The 16,520-nt window shown below is 37.8% G+C and overlaps 1 protein-coding gene and 1 pseudogene across 11 annotated transcripts in view; both read right to left on the bottom strand.

Annotated features, from left to right (window-relative positions):
- Larp4b (La ribonucleoprotein 4B) overlaps positions 1-16,520 on the bottom strand; it is a 93,880-nt gene that overhangs the window by 34,233 nt on the left and 43,127 nt on the right. The window lies entirely within an intron of this gene.
- Positions 4-16,495, bottom strand: LOC147826314 (pre-mRNA-splicing factor SYF2 pseudogene; annotated as a pseudogene). Its single transcript, XR_015439481.1, has 2 exons — positions 16,487-16,495; positions 4-9,469 (listed from the first exon to the last, which is right to left on the bottom strand). The product of XR_015439481.1 is annotated as a pre-mRNA-splicing factor SYF2 pseudogene (transcript).

The raw sequence follows: 16,520 nt of genomic DNA on the forward strand, positions 1-16,520 counted from the left end.
CAAAAGTAATAATCAACTCAGGAAAAATGGCTTAAAATTTACCAAGCAGATAATTCAGGATGGTAATACTAATTTTTTAATACATATTAACATACTTGCATATGTTCACAGAAAATGAGACAAATGCTATTTTACCTAACTACAAAATGAAAATCATATTAAAAGTCTCCCTGCTTCCCCCTAAAGCAAAAGCAACACAATTTAAGTTTCATTAGCAAAGTTTAGCAAGGGTTTTTTTTTTTTAATTACAAAATAACAGGTCTAAGCTTAGTTAATGCCTTGCCCCACTTCAAAAAGGATTTTCAGGTAACCTATAAGAACACAGATACTAAACAATAATAAAATTTAGAGGAGAAAATCAAAACAAAGAAAAGATAAATACAGGCAAAACACTAAGGGTGGTGATCTTAAAACAACCAGGGCATTAAGGGCTAGTCAATTTTTACACTAGGTTCTTAGATTTGCCTTTACAGTTCCAGCTAGTCAAAGCGACAAGTGAGAAACTGTTTTGTTACTATGTCCTTAGAGAATACTAAATAAATCAAATCTTCAAAGGACATATAAAGCTTGTTCTAAACCCTAGAAAAAATGGCTCATGAGAAGATATCAGGTGGTCTGGCAGGTGATTTACTAGCAAGTGGTCATGAACAGCACCAGGTCATGGAGTGTGAACCTCTTGTCGAGTGAAATTAAGTGTCACCCTCAGAAAATCCAGACTTTATTAGTATCAACATAGAAGGTACTGTAGTGCTAAGCATTATGGATTTTTTTCATACAGTATTATATCAATTAGCCCAGCATGATTGATTATATGCCAGGCTAATAAGAGACACTTGTATTTTAAAAGTCAAACACCATGAAAAGGCAGGCAAGTGTGGGCATTTAGAAAAAACAGTGACAAAACGTTTATGTCAGCATTGTATGAGGGACTTTAATAAAATCTGCCCTCACTAGCATAAAGAAAACAAACTGCTAAAACAACCAAAAACAAAATAAATGAAATCATGGACTTGAGACTGAAAACTGAAAACACAATCTGTCATTCCCTCATCCAGAGGCTTTTCCTGGTCATTCCATTTAAAATCACATTCTACCTCTGTATGTAACACATACTTTCTAAGTATCTCTTGCATGCTGGGAATACTATATGAACCATGAATTGAACCTAAAAATGCAAAGCCTCTACTCTCATGAAGCCAACATTCCAGTGGGAGAGGCAGACAACAGGTAAATAACTGACTACAGAAGACAGGGTGACAGAGACACTGTTGCAGAAGAAGACAAGTGAGTATAAGAGACCAGAGGAGCATGATGCTGTTCTGGACAGGAAGTACTATCTGATCTGATGAGGAAGGCCTGAGAAGTGAGTTCTAAATAGGGCTGCACCAGGTACAGGGGCCCTAAGGATATAAGAAGAGACAGTATGGATCCTGGCAGAACTGAGGACTGAGGGAACATACTAAGAAATGAGGTCACAGAGTAAGGTGTATGACAATCAGATCAAACACTACAATTTTAATCTAACACAACGGAAAACCAACTCAGGGCTGACATTTGGGAAGACCTCTCTGGTTCCATGTTACAAAATGGGCTTGCGAACACACAAAATGTAAACAGTGGACCAGTTAGGAAACTAACATGACAATTAAGGGCATATCCATCATGTGGGACTTGAGGTACAGGTGGTAGTGAAACCAAAAGTGGCAGAAAAAAACCAAGGCCCAGGACCTAGTCCCATCGCACTTCAACCTTCATCTGGAAGGAAGCAGAAGTCCTAGGGACAGAGGTGCAGCCAGTAATCTTCATGGACTACTTGGAGAACATGAAGTTGGGAACCAAGAGAATAAAGTATTTTCCATATGAAAGAATCACCAACTACAAAATGACACCAGGAGAGCCAGGTAAGAAGTGAGAACTACCAGATCTGTTCCTACCAGAATCATTTAAGAGCTTAAAAAATGTAATTTTGAGGCTGTAAGAACAACTGTCTGCCTGGACTAGACTCAAGAGGGACCGACCAGAAGGCAAGGACAAAGAGAACAGCCAACACAGAAAATTATTTTGAAGCATTCTGCTAGGGGATGATGGGCTGTCAATGCTAGTTTCACTTAAGATGAGCAGATAATGTGATAGAATGATGGAAAACAATCCAACAGTGCCAGAAATTCATGACTGCACAGAAAAGAACAGACACAGGAGCAAAGATGGTGACAAAGTAAGAAGGGGCTTCCTTGAGAGACTGGTTGCTGGACTCGGGGGTATTAGTAAGACCATCTGCCTCCAGGAATTTGGAGTTACAGGGACCAGGGTTCCTTTTCCCTTTTAAGACACTAACAAGAAAAAAGAAATAAAACTAGTTTTCTACACATGAAACATTAGCCAATGAAGGCCATGGATCCCTGAACAACATAAATATGTGTGGTAATCCTATGAGGGCCCCAAATGACTGCCTCAAGTTGAGGCATTTAGAATGTAATAGAACTTCTAGATGAGGTCTGATAGTAAAATTGATGAAATTCAGAGCAGATATCATAGGAGACTCATGAATCAAAAGATATAAACAGAAACCCTGCAAAATACAACAGAGAAATGAGAATCAAAAAATATGGACAGTGCTGTGCACGCCCTGCCGAGGTCCTGGGTCGTGCGGAAGATGCCGAGTCACCCTGCTGCAGACAGGCAGCCACCTGGTTCCACACTACAAAGACGCAGAGGACACCAGACCACCAACCAAGGTACTGAGTCCGAATGTTCCCGGCCCAGAGGTAGGGGCTTCTGAGCCGTCGTCCCACTGCTCCTGGTCCAGAAGAAGGGGCTTCCCGGTCACCATCCCTCCCACTGCTCCCAGCCCAGAGGAAAGGGCTTTGGGCCACCTTCTGTCCCGATGCTCCTGGCCCAGAGGAAGGGGATTCCAGGCCACCATCCCTCCCACCACTCCGCCCCAGAGGGAGGGGCGTCCCAGCCACCATCCCTCCCGCTGCTCCCAGCCCACAGGAAAGGGCTTTTGGGTCACCATTCCTACCGCTGCTCCGGGCCCTTGGCGCACTTCATCCAGCTCAGAGGAGGTAATCCGTGCAGGCGCTAACAGTCCCTTGTCCCAATCGAAATGAGAAAACACGTAAATAAGTCTCAAAACCAGACTTCCAGATCACCTACAGCAACCTCAAAGGGAAATGAGATGGAACACTCTGATACTCAACCACTTGGACTCACTGAACTGGCAACAAAAGGGGATCTGGAACAAATGAAATCAGAAATAATTTCTCAGATAACAGCAGAAATTGTGCCCCTAGTGCAAGACAAGATTAATAAATCTAGAGAGGAGCTCAGGAACATGATGGAATCCCAACATAAGAAACAAATGGAATCCATAAAACAGATGCAAATAGATTTCGAGGACATGAAAAACTCCATTGAAAGTCTACACAGCAGAATGAGCCAATGTGAGGACAGAATTTCAGATATAGAAGATAAGATTGCAATTAGTGACCAGGAAAAGAAAAATTCCTTCAAAATTATAAGGGAACATGAGAAATCAATCCAGCAGCTGCTAGATGATGCAAAGAAGAATAACATGAGACTCATTGGGCTCAATGAAGAAACAGGAGAGAGTGGAGATGACATAAAAAAATTGCTTCACAGAAATAATGGCAGAAAACTTCCCAAGCAGGGGAAAAGAGCTTGACATACAGATAAGTGAGGCATATAGGACTCCAAATAGCCTTGATCAAAAAAAATCTACACATAGGCATATAACTGTTAAGATTCCAGAAACACAACAGAAGAACAAAGTTCTCCAAGCAGTCAGAGAAAACAAACAAATCACATACAAAGGAAAGCCCATCAGAATCACAGCAGAATTCTCAACACAAACCATCAAGGCAAGGAGAGCTTGGAGTGACATATTCCAAGACCTAAAAGAAAACAGCCTCCAACCCAGATTGATGTACCCTGCAAAACTATCTTTCAAAATGGATGGAGAAATAAGATATTTTCATGACAAAGAGCACCTTAGGAACTTTGTGAATACCAAACCAGCACTCCAAAGAATTTTACACAATATCCTAGGAACAGACATTGAGGATCACAACCCCAGGAAGCAAAGCAGAATGAACCCATCTGGCATGACAAGAAACTAAATGGAAAGGGGGAGAACCCAACAAAAAGAAAAAGTCATGGCAATGACAAGTCAATACGTTTCAGTTATAACCATCAACGTTAATGGTCTCAATTCACCAATCAAAAGAAATAGACTGGCAGAATGGGTCAAGAAGCAAAATCCAACAATATGCTGCATACAAGAAACACACTTAATTCAAAAGGAAACTCATAGACTGAAAGTTAAAGGGTGGAAAACAATACTCCATGGGACAGGAACCCAAAAAAAAGCAGGAGTAGCTATCCTCTTGGCAGATCAAGTAGATTTCAAACCAACACTGATTAAGAGAGACGAAGAAGGACAACACATCCTTGTAAAGGGAACAATCCAAGAGGAAGAGATGACAATCATAAATATCTATGCACCAAACACTAGTGCACCCAACTATATAAAACAAATACTAATGGACACAAAAAGTCATATATGCACTAATACAATTGTAGTGGGGGACTTCAATACCCCAGTAGATAGATCAACTAGACAAAAAATAAGTAATGAAATACTAGAACTCAATTGAACTCCTGAACAAATGAACTTAACAGATGTTTACAGAGTCTTCCACCCCACAAAATCAGAATACACATTCTTTTCAGGTGCACATGGGTCCTTTTCCAAAATAGGCCACATACTCACTCACAGAACGTGTTTAAGTGCAAAGGAATTGAAGTTATCCCCTATATATTATCAGACCATAGTGCGATGAAATTGGAGATCCATAGCAAAAGAAACTCAAAAAATTTCATAAACGCATGGAAACTGAACAACACACTTCTGAATAACCAATGGGTCACAGAGGAAATTAAAGAAGAAATCAGACAGTTCCTTCAATTAAATGACAATGACAATACAACATATCAGAATCTATGGGACACAATGAAAGCAGTCTTACGAGGGAAATTCATAGCAGTGAATTCACATATTAGGAAAACAGAACGGGCCCAATTAAACAACCTGATGCTGAACCTCAAGCTTCTAGAAAAAGAAGAGCAGGACAATCCCAAAGCTCATACAAGGGAGGAAATTATAAAGATCAGAGGAGAAATCAATGCAATGGAGACTAAGAGAACGATACAAAAAATCAATGAAGCCAAGAGTTGCTTCTTCGAAAGAATCAACAAAATTGACAAACCTTTAGCCAACCTTGTCAGAAAAAAGGAAAGAAAAGGCCCAAATCCATGCAATTAGGAATGAAAAGGGTGAAATGACAACAGACCCAGAGAAATCCAGAGGATCATCAATACCTACTTGGAGAACCTATACGCCAATAAGATGGACAACACAGAAGAAATGGACAGATTTCTAGATACATATGAATTACCAAAGTTGAACAAAGAAGACCTAAAAATTCTGAACAACCCAATATCAACCAATGAAATTGAAAATGTAATTAAAAACTTATCAACTAAGAAAAGCCCAGGCCCTGATGGCTTCACTGCTGAATTCTACAAGACATTTAGAGAGGAACTGCTGCCACTACTGTTTAAACTCTGCAATGAAATTGAAAGGGAAGCAATACTCCCAAATTCATTCCTGGAAGCAAGCATCACCTTGATCCCCAAAGCAGAGAAAGACCCAACTGAAAAAGAGAACTATAGGCCAATCTCACTAATGAACACAGATGCAAAAATCCTTAAGAAGATAATGGCAAACAGAATGCAGAAGATCATCAAGAAGATCATACACCCTGATCAAGTGGGATTCATCCCAGGGATGCAGGGATGGTTCAATATACGCAAATCAATCAATGTAATATACTATATCAATAGAGCCAAGGACAAAAACCGTATGATTATCTCCATAGAGGCAGAAAAAGCATTTGACAAAATCCAACATGCATTTATGATAAAAACCCTACAAAAAATTGGAATAGATGGTCTCTACCTCAAACTGATAGAAGCCATCTATGAAAAACCAACAGCCAATATCATACTAAATGGTCAAAAACTGAAATCCTTCACACTAAAATCAGGAACAAGACAAGGATGGCCACTATCACCACTCTTGTTCAATATAGTGCTGAAAACATTAGCCAGAGCACTTAGACAAGAGAAAGAAATAAAAGGAATAAAGGGAGGTAATGAAGAAGTCAAATTGTCATTATTTGCAGATGACATGATACTCTATATAGAAGACCCCAAGAATTCCACCAAAAGTCTTCCAGACTTAATAACCAAATTCAGTCAAGTAGCTGGTTACATGGTCAACACACAAAAATCAATAGCTTTCCTCTACACGAATGACAGACTCACTGAGAGAGAAATAGGGCAAATAATTCCTTTCACAATAGCATCCAAAAAACTGAAATACCTAGGAATCAACCTAATGAAAGAAATCAAAGACGTCTTCTCTGAAAACTATGGCACGCTGAAAAGAGAGATTGAAGATGATATCAGAAAATGGACAGACATCCCCTGCTCCTGGGTAGGAAGGATTAATATAGTGAAAATGGCCATACTTCCAAAACTGCTATAGAGATTTAATGCAATTCTAATTGAGATCCCAGCAGCATACTTCATAGACCTTGAGAAAACAATCCAAAAATTCATTTGGAACAAGAAGAGACCCAGAATAGCAAAAGCAATTCTAGGTAACAGAGACATGGCAGGGGGTATCACAATCCCCAACCTGCAACTCTACTACAAAGCTACTGTGATTAAAAACAGCATGGTACTGGCAAAGAAACAGACTTGACGACCAGTGGAACAGATTAGAAGATGCAGAAACAACGCCAGACACACTCAGCCATCTCATCTTCGACAAAGGAGCCAAGCACTCTCACTGGAGGAAAAACAGCCTCTTTAATAAATGGTGCTGGAAAAATTGTGCTTCAACTTGCCAAAGATTAAAACTAAACCTGTATCTCTCACCATGCACTAAACTAAAATCAAAATGGACTAAAGATCTAAATATTAAAATAGAAACTCTGAACCAGTTGGAACAGAGGTTAGGTAGAACCCTTGAAGACATCGGTGTAGGAAAAGATTTTATGAACAAAACCTCAGTTGCCTGTGAACTAGCACAAACAATCAACAAATGGGATCTCTTCCTTCTGCACAGCAAGAGAAACCACCAGCAGTGTGAAGAGACAACCCACAATGTGGGAAAAAATCTTCACCTGCTCTTCCTCACACAAAGGTCTACTATGTCGAATCTATAAAGAGCTTAAAAAGATCAGACCTCCCAAATTGAAAGACCCAATCCAAAAATGGGCAGCTGAAATGAACAGACATTTCTCAGATAAAGAAGTAGAAATAGCAAATAAATACATGAAAAAATGTTCATCATCACTGGTCATTCGAGAGATGCAAATGAAAATAATGCTGAGATTCCACTTCACTCCAGAAAGAATGGCTGCTATCATGAAATCAACCAATAACAAATGCTGGCAGGGCTGTGGGGAAAGAGAAACCCTGCTCCACTGCTGGTGGGAATGTAGACTGGTGCAAGCACTGTGGAAATCAGTATGGAGATACCTCAAAGAACTAGGACTGGAAGTCCCATTTGACCCCACTATTCCACTGCTGGGGATCTTCCCCAAAGAATTAAAAGAATTCTACCACAGTGATATATGTGCACCCATGTTCATAGCAGCGCAGTTTCTAATAGCTAAAACTTGGAAACAGCCCAAATGCCCATCAACTGGAGACTGGATAAAGAAAATGTGGTTTTTTTACAAATGGAGTACTACTCAGCCATAAAAAATGAGAAATTAGAGACATTTATAGCTAAGTGGATGCACACTGAGGTGATACTCTTAAGTGAAATAAATAGGACACACGTGTGTAAATACCACATAGTTTCTCTGGTGTGAGAAACTGAAAGTGTAAATAAGGACTAAATGTATAATAGGTAATGTGAAATAGGAAGAAAAGGGGCAAAGGGGAAGGAAGTGGGAGGGCTAGGGGAAAGGATAGAAGGGAATGGGATTAATATGAGAAAATGGAAAAGTAGGAACAAAATCTTTGTAAATAGGGAGGACTGGAGGGGCTGAAAGGAGGGAGGGCTGGGCAAGGGTGAAAAATAAGAACCAAGAGAGACTATGTAAAGGTGCAAATTTCCAATGATGAATGTCATTATACTGTATACCTAAAATGTACCAATGATTAGAATGAATAATCGATAATGTAAAATAGGAAGAAAAGGTCCAAAGGGGTAGGGGTAGTGGGAGGGGCAGGGGAAAGGAAAGAAGGGAAAGGAAAAATGATGAGAAATGGAAAACATGGAAATAAAGTCTTTGTAAATAGGGAAGGGTGGAGGGCGTGAAGGGAGGGCTAGGAATGGGGAAAAAATAAGAACCAAGATGCATTATGTAAAGGTAAAGTTCCCAATGAGAAATGTTATTGTGCTGTATACTTACAATGTACCAATAAAAGAATACAAAAACAAAAAATATGGACAGAGGGTCAGTAAGCCATAGGAATTTAACTAGCACAATGTAAGTTTAACAGCTGGTCCTACAACAAAATCCTCAATGCACCAAAAAGAGAGAGAAAAAAAAAAAGCACTACAGAAGAAGAAAACTCCCCTAAAATGGTGTATGGCTAAAGATAAAAAGGTTTTCCCTTTTCAAAAATTATTTTAACGGGCCAGGGATTTAGCTCAGTGGTGCAACCGCCTGCCTCGCAAGTGCAAGGACCCGAGTTCGATCCCCAGTACCAAAAAAAACCCCAATTTATTTTAAGTATTTAAGAAAAAGTGTTTATTTGAAATGCTGAGTAGAAGGCATATACTAAGTTCTGGTTTATTGATAACATTTAGAAGAGAACTTTAATTTGCTAGCAGAAATTTTCACTTTATTCTCAAACTTCTAAAAAATAGATGCTAAAGGGATTTAACAGCTGTTCCTCTTTCCAAATTGTTTAATTTTGACCACAGATTTCCTATAGAACCTTTCAGCTTTTGTTGCATTTGGCATTCCTTTCATTAATGTAGTCAATGCCTGCATCATAATTATAAGGACATCTTCATCTACATTTATATGGTTTCTCAACTTGTTTTTCCAGATGGATGACCACTCTTCATCCTTGGAAGGCACATAGTTCCCATGAAGAATATTGTTGGATGGTGGAAAAAACTCATCTCCATATTTTTTTCTTAGTCTCTTGTAGGTTTCCATGTTAGATTTGAATTGCTTATTCAACTATTGATAGTGGTGTAACTGGGCTGCCACATAAGCTGAAAATCCCAGGTCAGTGTTCTGCTCTTCCTTCTCCTCTCCCATCTTTCTGTATCTTCTGCACAGATACCTAACAACTTCACTTCCTCATAGTGCTCCCTTCTTGCTGCACATTCCTTTTTCTTCCTCTGATTCTCATTTCAAAGAAGCTTTCTGGCTTCCTAATTTGCAGGTAACTTGTCTTTTATTTTCTTCGCTCAATTTCTTCCAAGATTTAATTTATGGGGTTCATTCTTATTGACTTCGGCTGCAGGTGCCATTTCAACCTTTCTCTTCCTACTTCAGGCAACATCACAGAGTTCTACCATCAATAAGCTTTTTTTCTAAGTATCATTTACATCTCTTTAAAAGATAACTGACTTAAAAATAAAACAAAATAGTGTCACTTTATAATAAACGTAAGCATAAAACACATGATGACAGAAGTATCAAGGCCTGGACTGTTCTTGTGCTCTATATGAAGCAGCTCACAATCATTTGAAGAGAGACTGTGTTAACTGGAAGAAAAAGAGCATAAAAATGATAGAAAGCCAGTCAAAGAACAACTGATTAATCCAAAGGAAAGGAAGAACAGAGGAAAAAATGGCAAGAATAAATGTGCAAAAGCAGGAAACACACTTGATTGTCCAGATGGTGGGATTCTAACATCATTCTCCAATAAAAAGAACCTTGGAATAAAGGCCTTGGAAATTCCTCATTCTAGAAAGAAAAAAAGCCAACAAAACAACAACAAGAAAAAGCCCTATGTTAATTTATTTATGAGCTCTTTACAGTTGATGGGGCACACCAAATGAAGCCAACTAAAAGCACTCTGAATGGCCAAAGCCAGAACAACTTGAGCAACAAAATGTAACAGGGCTGGGTTGTAACACAGAGTACAAAATAAGTATTCTTGGCACCACATTTAATAAATTTTCAACCATTTATTTGGGGGGTGTGACTGGATAGCTCCCAAATTAGAAAAAGGCCATTAGGTTCACAGTTCTCACAACTCTTATTTATATTGTCATGTATCAGTCTCTGTGGAAACAGATCTACTTCACAAAAACCAAACCAAACACAAAAACAAAAAGAAAGGAGAGACAAATCTCCAATACACAAGAATTTCAAGTAATTTATACAGATTAATTGCCCTCATGGAAGCGAACCATAAATCCCCATTCCTTATTTGTGGCTCTGCAAAATAACTTTCTTCCCATCAGTAAAATATGGAGAGAGAGAGAAAAAATAAAGAGTAAATTCACAGCTGAGAAACCTAAACTACTTCAGTGGAGTATCAGGCCAACATCATCAGTGGTTAAGTCCCTTTGACGGTATATACCCATATGATGTGATAATGTCACTAACTCTGTGGTCTTCCTCCCTACTCTGTAATACAAGCATCACAACAAGAAAAATACCAACAGAAAAGTACCCTACAAAATACTTGACCAGTACTCCTCAAAACTCAAAATTATCAAAAACAAGGATAGTCTCAGGGGAGCCCAAGGAGACACAATGACTAAATATAAAGTAGCATCCTAGACTGTATGCTGCAACAGAAACAAGATGAGGTAAATGTATCACTACTGGTTCAGTATTTGTGCCAAATATATATATGTATATTTTCTTAACCACTGAGCTAAATCCCCGGCCTGTGGCAAATATATTAATGTAGGATGTTAATAGGAAAAATTAGATGTGAAGTATAGTTGCTCCTGGAGGCAGATGTTAAGACACAAAATGCTTTGGCATGTTTCCAAAATGGTTCCTTTCCCTTTTTCTTGCCAGAAGCACAAGATTGTTTTCAGGTATCGACTGTTAAGACCTTGTTGAGATCCTGAAAGTAAAATTCACAAAATTAAGGGACCTCACCCTATGACCAGGACCCTGTGCAGTTTCTAATTATTAGTCTTGTCTACCCTGAGCCTCTAGCAATTTGTCAATTACAGGTCAGGTTTTCCTACCCTGGCTCCGGTTACTACAGAGGTTTCTGCTCAGTAAGCTGTGATTCACCTGCTTCTCCAATTTTGTGAGTTTGCCCTGTGATCTCTCTCCTCTTCTATGAAGAGTTGTCAGTTTTTCAGCTTTGTTATTTGTTAAGACTGAGTGGTGTCTTCCAAGCCCCTTCTGTGCTGAGTTGGAAGTTCAGGAGTTCAAGTATCCTTGCATATGCATGTATCTTTGCTGTTTGTCTATTTGCTCATTTTATTTTGGGTGTTTTACTGAATTTTGTCAGTTTATATGTTTTGGAATCAAGTCCTTATCAGATATGTGATTACAAATACACTGTCCTATGCTACATGAATAAATATATAAACTATCTTGTTCATTTCTTTTCCCTAAATGTATCTTCTAAAAAACAGAAATTTAAAAAATTACATATAGTTCAATTTTTTTTCTTTTAAAAGAACAGGTCTTGGGGATTTAGCTCAGTGGTTCCGCCACCTGCCTTGCAAGCACAAGGTCCTGAGTTCTATCCCCGTTCCAAAAAAAAAAAAAAAAAAAGAATAAAAACACCAGAGTTTAGTATATGAGAACATAGTTCACATATAAAGTTTCTCCTGCTAATCTGACTTTGGAAAGGAAGGAATAAAAGAATAGGTCTTCCCTGTAGTGTTGTACATAAGAAATCTTTTCTTGTATAAGCTTTACTGTTTTAGCTTTCATATCTTTTAGGTCTGTAATCCATTTATGTATGTGATGTGAGATAGAGTTCAAAGGTGTTTTCATTTTTCACATATAGATGAATAAATACTTTGGCACCATTTGCTGAGATTTCTTTTTCAACTGCTTTTGCACCTTTGTCAATGTAGCACTAGCATAAAGACAGATACACCAACAGAATGGATGAAAGAATATCTTGTATATAGTCAAATGATTTTGGTAATGATATCAAGATCATTTAATGGGGAAAGGACAGTCTTTTACAAAAATAGTGCTAGGAAAACTGGGTGTTCACATACAAAAGAATGAATTTATTTACCTAATGTCATATACAAAAATTAACTCAAAATGCATCAAAGATCTAAATTGAAGAATTGGACTGTAAAACTCTTAGATGAAGACATAAACCAAAGGCTTCAGAATACTGAATTCAACAACGGTATCTTGGATATGACACCAAAGGCTGAGAAAATGAAGAAGAAATAGATAAACTGGACTTTATAAAAATTAGAATTTTTTGTGTATTAAAAGCCACAATCAACAGAGGAAAGAGGCAGCCCATAGAGTGGGAAAAGCATTTGTAAATCATACATCTGATAAGGGATTCCTATCTAGAATATATTGAGAACTCCTAAAATTCAACAACCAAAAAACAAAAATAAAAAAATAACAACTATTGGCAAGAATTTAATGAAACTAAGAACTTTATATACAGTTGATAGGAATTTAAAATGGTATTGCTTCAGGCCAGGGATTTAGCTCAGTGGTTCTGCCGCCTGCCTCGCAAGCACAAGGTCCTGAGTTTGATCCCCGATACCAAAAATAAATAAATAAAAATAAATAAAAATGGTATAGCCTCTGTGGAAAACAGTATGGTGAGTTATCAATTAAACAACTGCGTGTGGTGGTTTAAGTCCTGTAATCCTAGCTACTTGGGAAGCTGAAGCAGGAGGAACTCAGGTCTGAGGGCCATCTGGGCAACTTAGCAAGACCCTGTTTCAAAATAAAAAGGACTGGAGATCATAATTCAGTGGTGGAGCACTTGCCTATCACAAGCAAGGCCCTGTGTTTCATCCCTAAGTAATGCAAATAAACAAACAATTATTATGGTGATTTGCAAATTCTATTTCTGAATACAAAAAAAATTGAACCAAGTTCTCAAAAAGATTAGCTGTCCACAAACATAGCAGCATAATTCACAACATCTAAGAGGTGGAAGCAACTCCAGACAGATGAATACAAAGCTGTGATTTCACTTATATGGGGTTCCTAGAATAATCAAATTCAGAGAGAAAGTAGAAGAGTGATGGGGGGGGGTTGGAAGTTATTTTTAATGGGCACAGATTTCAGTTTTATAAACTGAAAAGAGTTATGGGGATGAATGTTGGTAATGGTTACATAGTAGTATAAATGTATTTAATGCCACTGAACAATTACAAATGGTTAAGGCACTGAGGGTAGGTGGCAAAATACATGCTTAGCACGCACAGAGCCCTGGGTTTGATTCCTAGTGTGTGCACGTATGCATGTACATACACACATTAAAAAAATGGTTAAGATGGTGAATTTTATGTTTTATGTACTTTACCACTATAAAAAAAAAAAAGGTAAATGGCTCAAGGAAGATATGCTATGCTAACACTAATCAAAAGAAAGCAGGAGTAAGTTATATTTGTTTCATAAAGAACAGACTTAAAAGCAAGGAAAGTTACTTAATGATCATATAATGTTAAAAGGGGTCAATTTTCCAAGAAAACTTAACAATGCTTAACAAAGCATCAAACAGAGTATCAAAATACATGAGGCAAGAACTGGTACAGACACTCTGAAAAACAGTTGTTAGTTTCTTAGAAAACAATACCAACTTTTTAACATGTGATACAGCAATCAGTCCTTGGTATTTACCTAAAGGAGTTGAAGTTCTATATCTACATTAAAACCTGCAAATTGAAGTTTATAACAGATTTATTCATAATTGACAAAATTCAGAAACAACTGATATGTCCTTTTGCAGGTGAACGGATAAACTACGGTTTACCAGACAACAGAATGATATAGCTCTAAAAAGAAATGAACCATGTAAAAACATGGAGGAATCTTATATGTACATCACTAAGCAAAGGAAGCCAATCTAAAAAGCTACATATTATATGATTCCAACTCTGTGATATTCTGGGAAAGGGCAAAAGAATGAGGGCAGCTGCCATTATGGTGGTACAGTGGTGTGGTGCAACAGGTGCCATAGTGATTGCCAGGAGTAGTGGGAAGGGAGAGATGAACAGGGACAGGATGGAGCACTTTTTGTCAGTGAAGTTACTCATGTGATAGTTAACATGGATATGCGGCGCTATAAATCTCTTGAAATGAACAACACAAACATGAACTCTAATGTAAGTTATATACTTTGGGTAATAATGATGTGTCTATATAGGTACATTCAACAAGTCTTATACAATGCCTAGTGATACAACAACGAAGACAGGCAAATACTTAATACAAAACACATAAGTGCTTAATAAGTATCCCACATTCAGAACAGCATTTGTTAGTAAGGAGTGCAACAACAGAAAGTGAGGTATGTTTTCTCATTCATCTTACTATCTCTGACTCAAGTGTATTTTTAGGTAAAATCACCAGAGTGACTTAACTCGACAGGCATTCTCAGCTCATTTCCTATTAGCCAATTTGGGAGTTATTTTTCCCACTTAATTTGCACCACCTAACTATTAATAATGCCAGTGTAGCCTATCCCTTAAGTCTGTTGGGGTTCTACAAACTAACAGGTCCTTTAGAGTAAGGCAGAAACAAAACTGGAGGTGAATAATCAGTTTCCCATTACCTATAAACATTTCTACATTGGCCCACATCCTAGCCCCCAAATGGGAACTAATTCTCCTTCCCTCTCCCGAAAATAGCTTTAAATATCCTTTTCACAAAGAATTAACTTTTTTTTAATGTAAACTTTCCAAGGCACTTTCAAAACATGTTACCATTTCTTTCTTTTTTTTTTTTTTGGTACCGGGGATCAAACTCGGGACTGTGCTTTTGAGGCAGGCAGCAGAACCACTGAGCTAAATCTCCAGCCCCATCATTTCACTTTTGATAAGGTTATCTTATTTTCTATCTTTTGTATAGTTTCTGCCCCCAGTACAAGATCTGGATCATTTACATACAGCCTGACATTTTATTTTCTATCATTAGCATTCCTATCCTTTTGATATATGACTTTTCATTTTATTTTGAAAGATTTTTTTTTTTCTTTTTGGTACCGGGGATCAAACTAAGGTCCTTGCGGTTGCGCAGCAGGCAGCGAAACCACTGAGCTAAGTCCCCCCGCCCTGAAAGATGTTTTAAATGATTAGCAACTCTTTCTTTTGTTATCAAAAAGCCCCATCAACTTCAATATAACTTCAATTTATCCCAAATGTTTTTGATTTTCAGGTAATTAATCAGTCAGTGCTGGGTTAAACAAGGAGAAACTAATAAAATTAAATTGTTACATACTGGTACTTTCTCATTTACACTCAGGAAAATACTTACAGATAATGGTAATTCACTTTAAAGAAATTCAAGATGTCTAATTTATATTTGCTGGATGGCAACAAGGTTTGATATTTTTTATTCTTTTATAAGTTCTTGTTTGACTCACTTGACCAAATAATTATTTAAAGCAGTAAAATCCACTGAAGTTTTTAAAAAACCTGAATGGTGCTACACCATTTACATTTTTCCCCCACTTACATGATAATTTTTTTTTTTGGTACCAGGGACTGAACTGACAATTTTTGATTTTGCCCTATTCTGGGTCTTAAGCCAATGAAGTCACTGTGCATGACTGTGCTTCATACCTTGGGAGTCAGGCATCCTTAATCCTGCCAAATGTAATTCCCAGTCATTATGATGACCAAATGCTTCCTCATATTTCCAAAGATCACAGCAAAGGGGGTTGGGGGAGGGGACAGGACTTGGCTTAAACCAATGAGACCATTACATGATTGTGACAATAATGAAAACTTTACCCAACAGGTTTGCTTTTAGAATTATATTTCCAATAATATTTGGCATACTGTATTGTAAAACTTAAGTTTGAAAATTTCCTCTCCCTACTTACTTTATTCCTTTCTGGTTTTATGGCCACGATTCCATGCTAAGGTCCTTACAACCTACACAGGAATAATAGTTTGCTGTCTTACTCACTCTTTAAGTTTTCTTTCCTCACACTTTTGCAATATTTATTTTCCCAAATATCTTCTTTTCTTGATGTCACTCACCCTATGGACAATTGAGGATAAAGTTCAAATCCTCCTGGCCTCTAAGATTCTATATGTAGCTTCAACTGCCCTTATCTACCACATTCCCTCTTTATATCCTTCACTCTACCCAACTTGTTTTACTCTGAATTTCAACATTAATGCTTCATCTCTGCTTTACCGACACTTCACCATATGAATTTTCTGCTTTTCCTAATTAGATGCTATTAGTCTCAGAAGCTACTCAGTTCTTACATGCTCCATGATGCTTTCCCCACCAGGGCCTCCT

This window comes from Heterocephalus glaber, unplaced genomic scaffold (genome assembly GCF_053883595.1).
Source record: "Heterocephalus glaber isolate CG9 unplaced genomic scaffold, H.glaber_assembly_v1.0 deba00001472, whole genome shotgun sequence".
Classification (NCBI taxonomy): Eukaryota; Metazoa; Chordata; class Mammalia; order Rodentia; family Bathyergidae; genus Heterocephalus; species Heterocephalus glaber.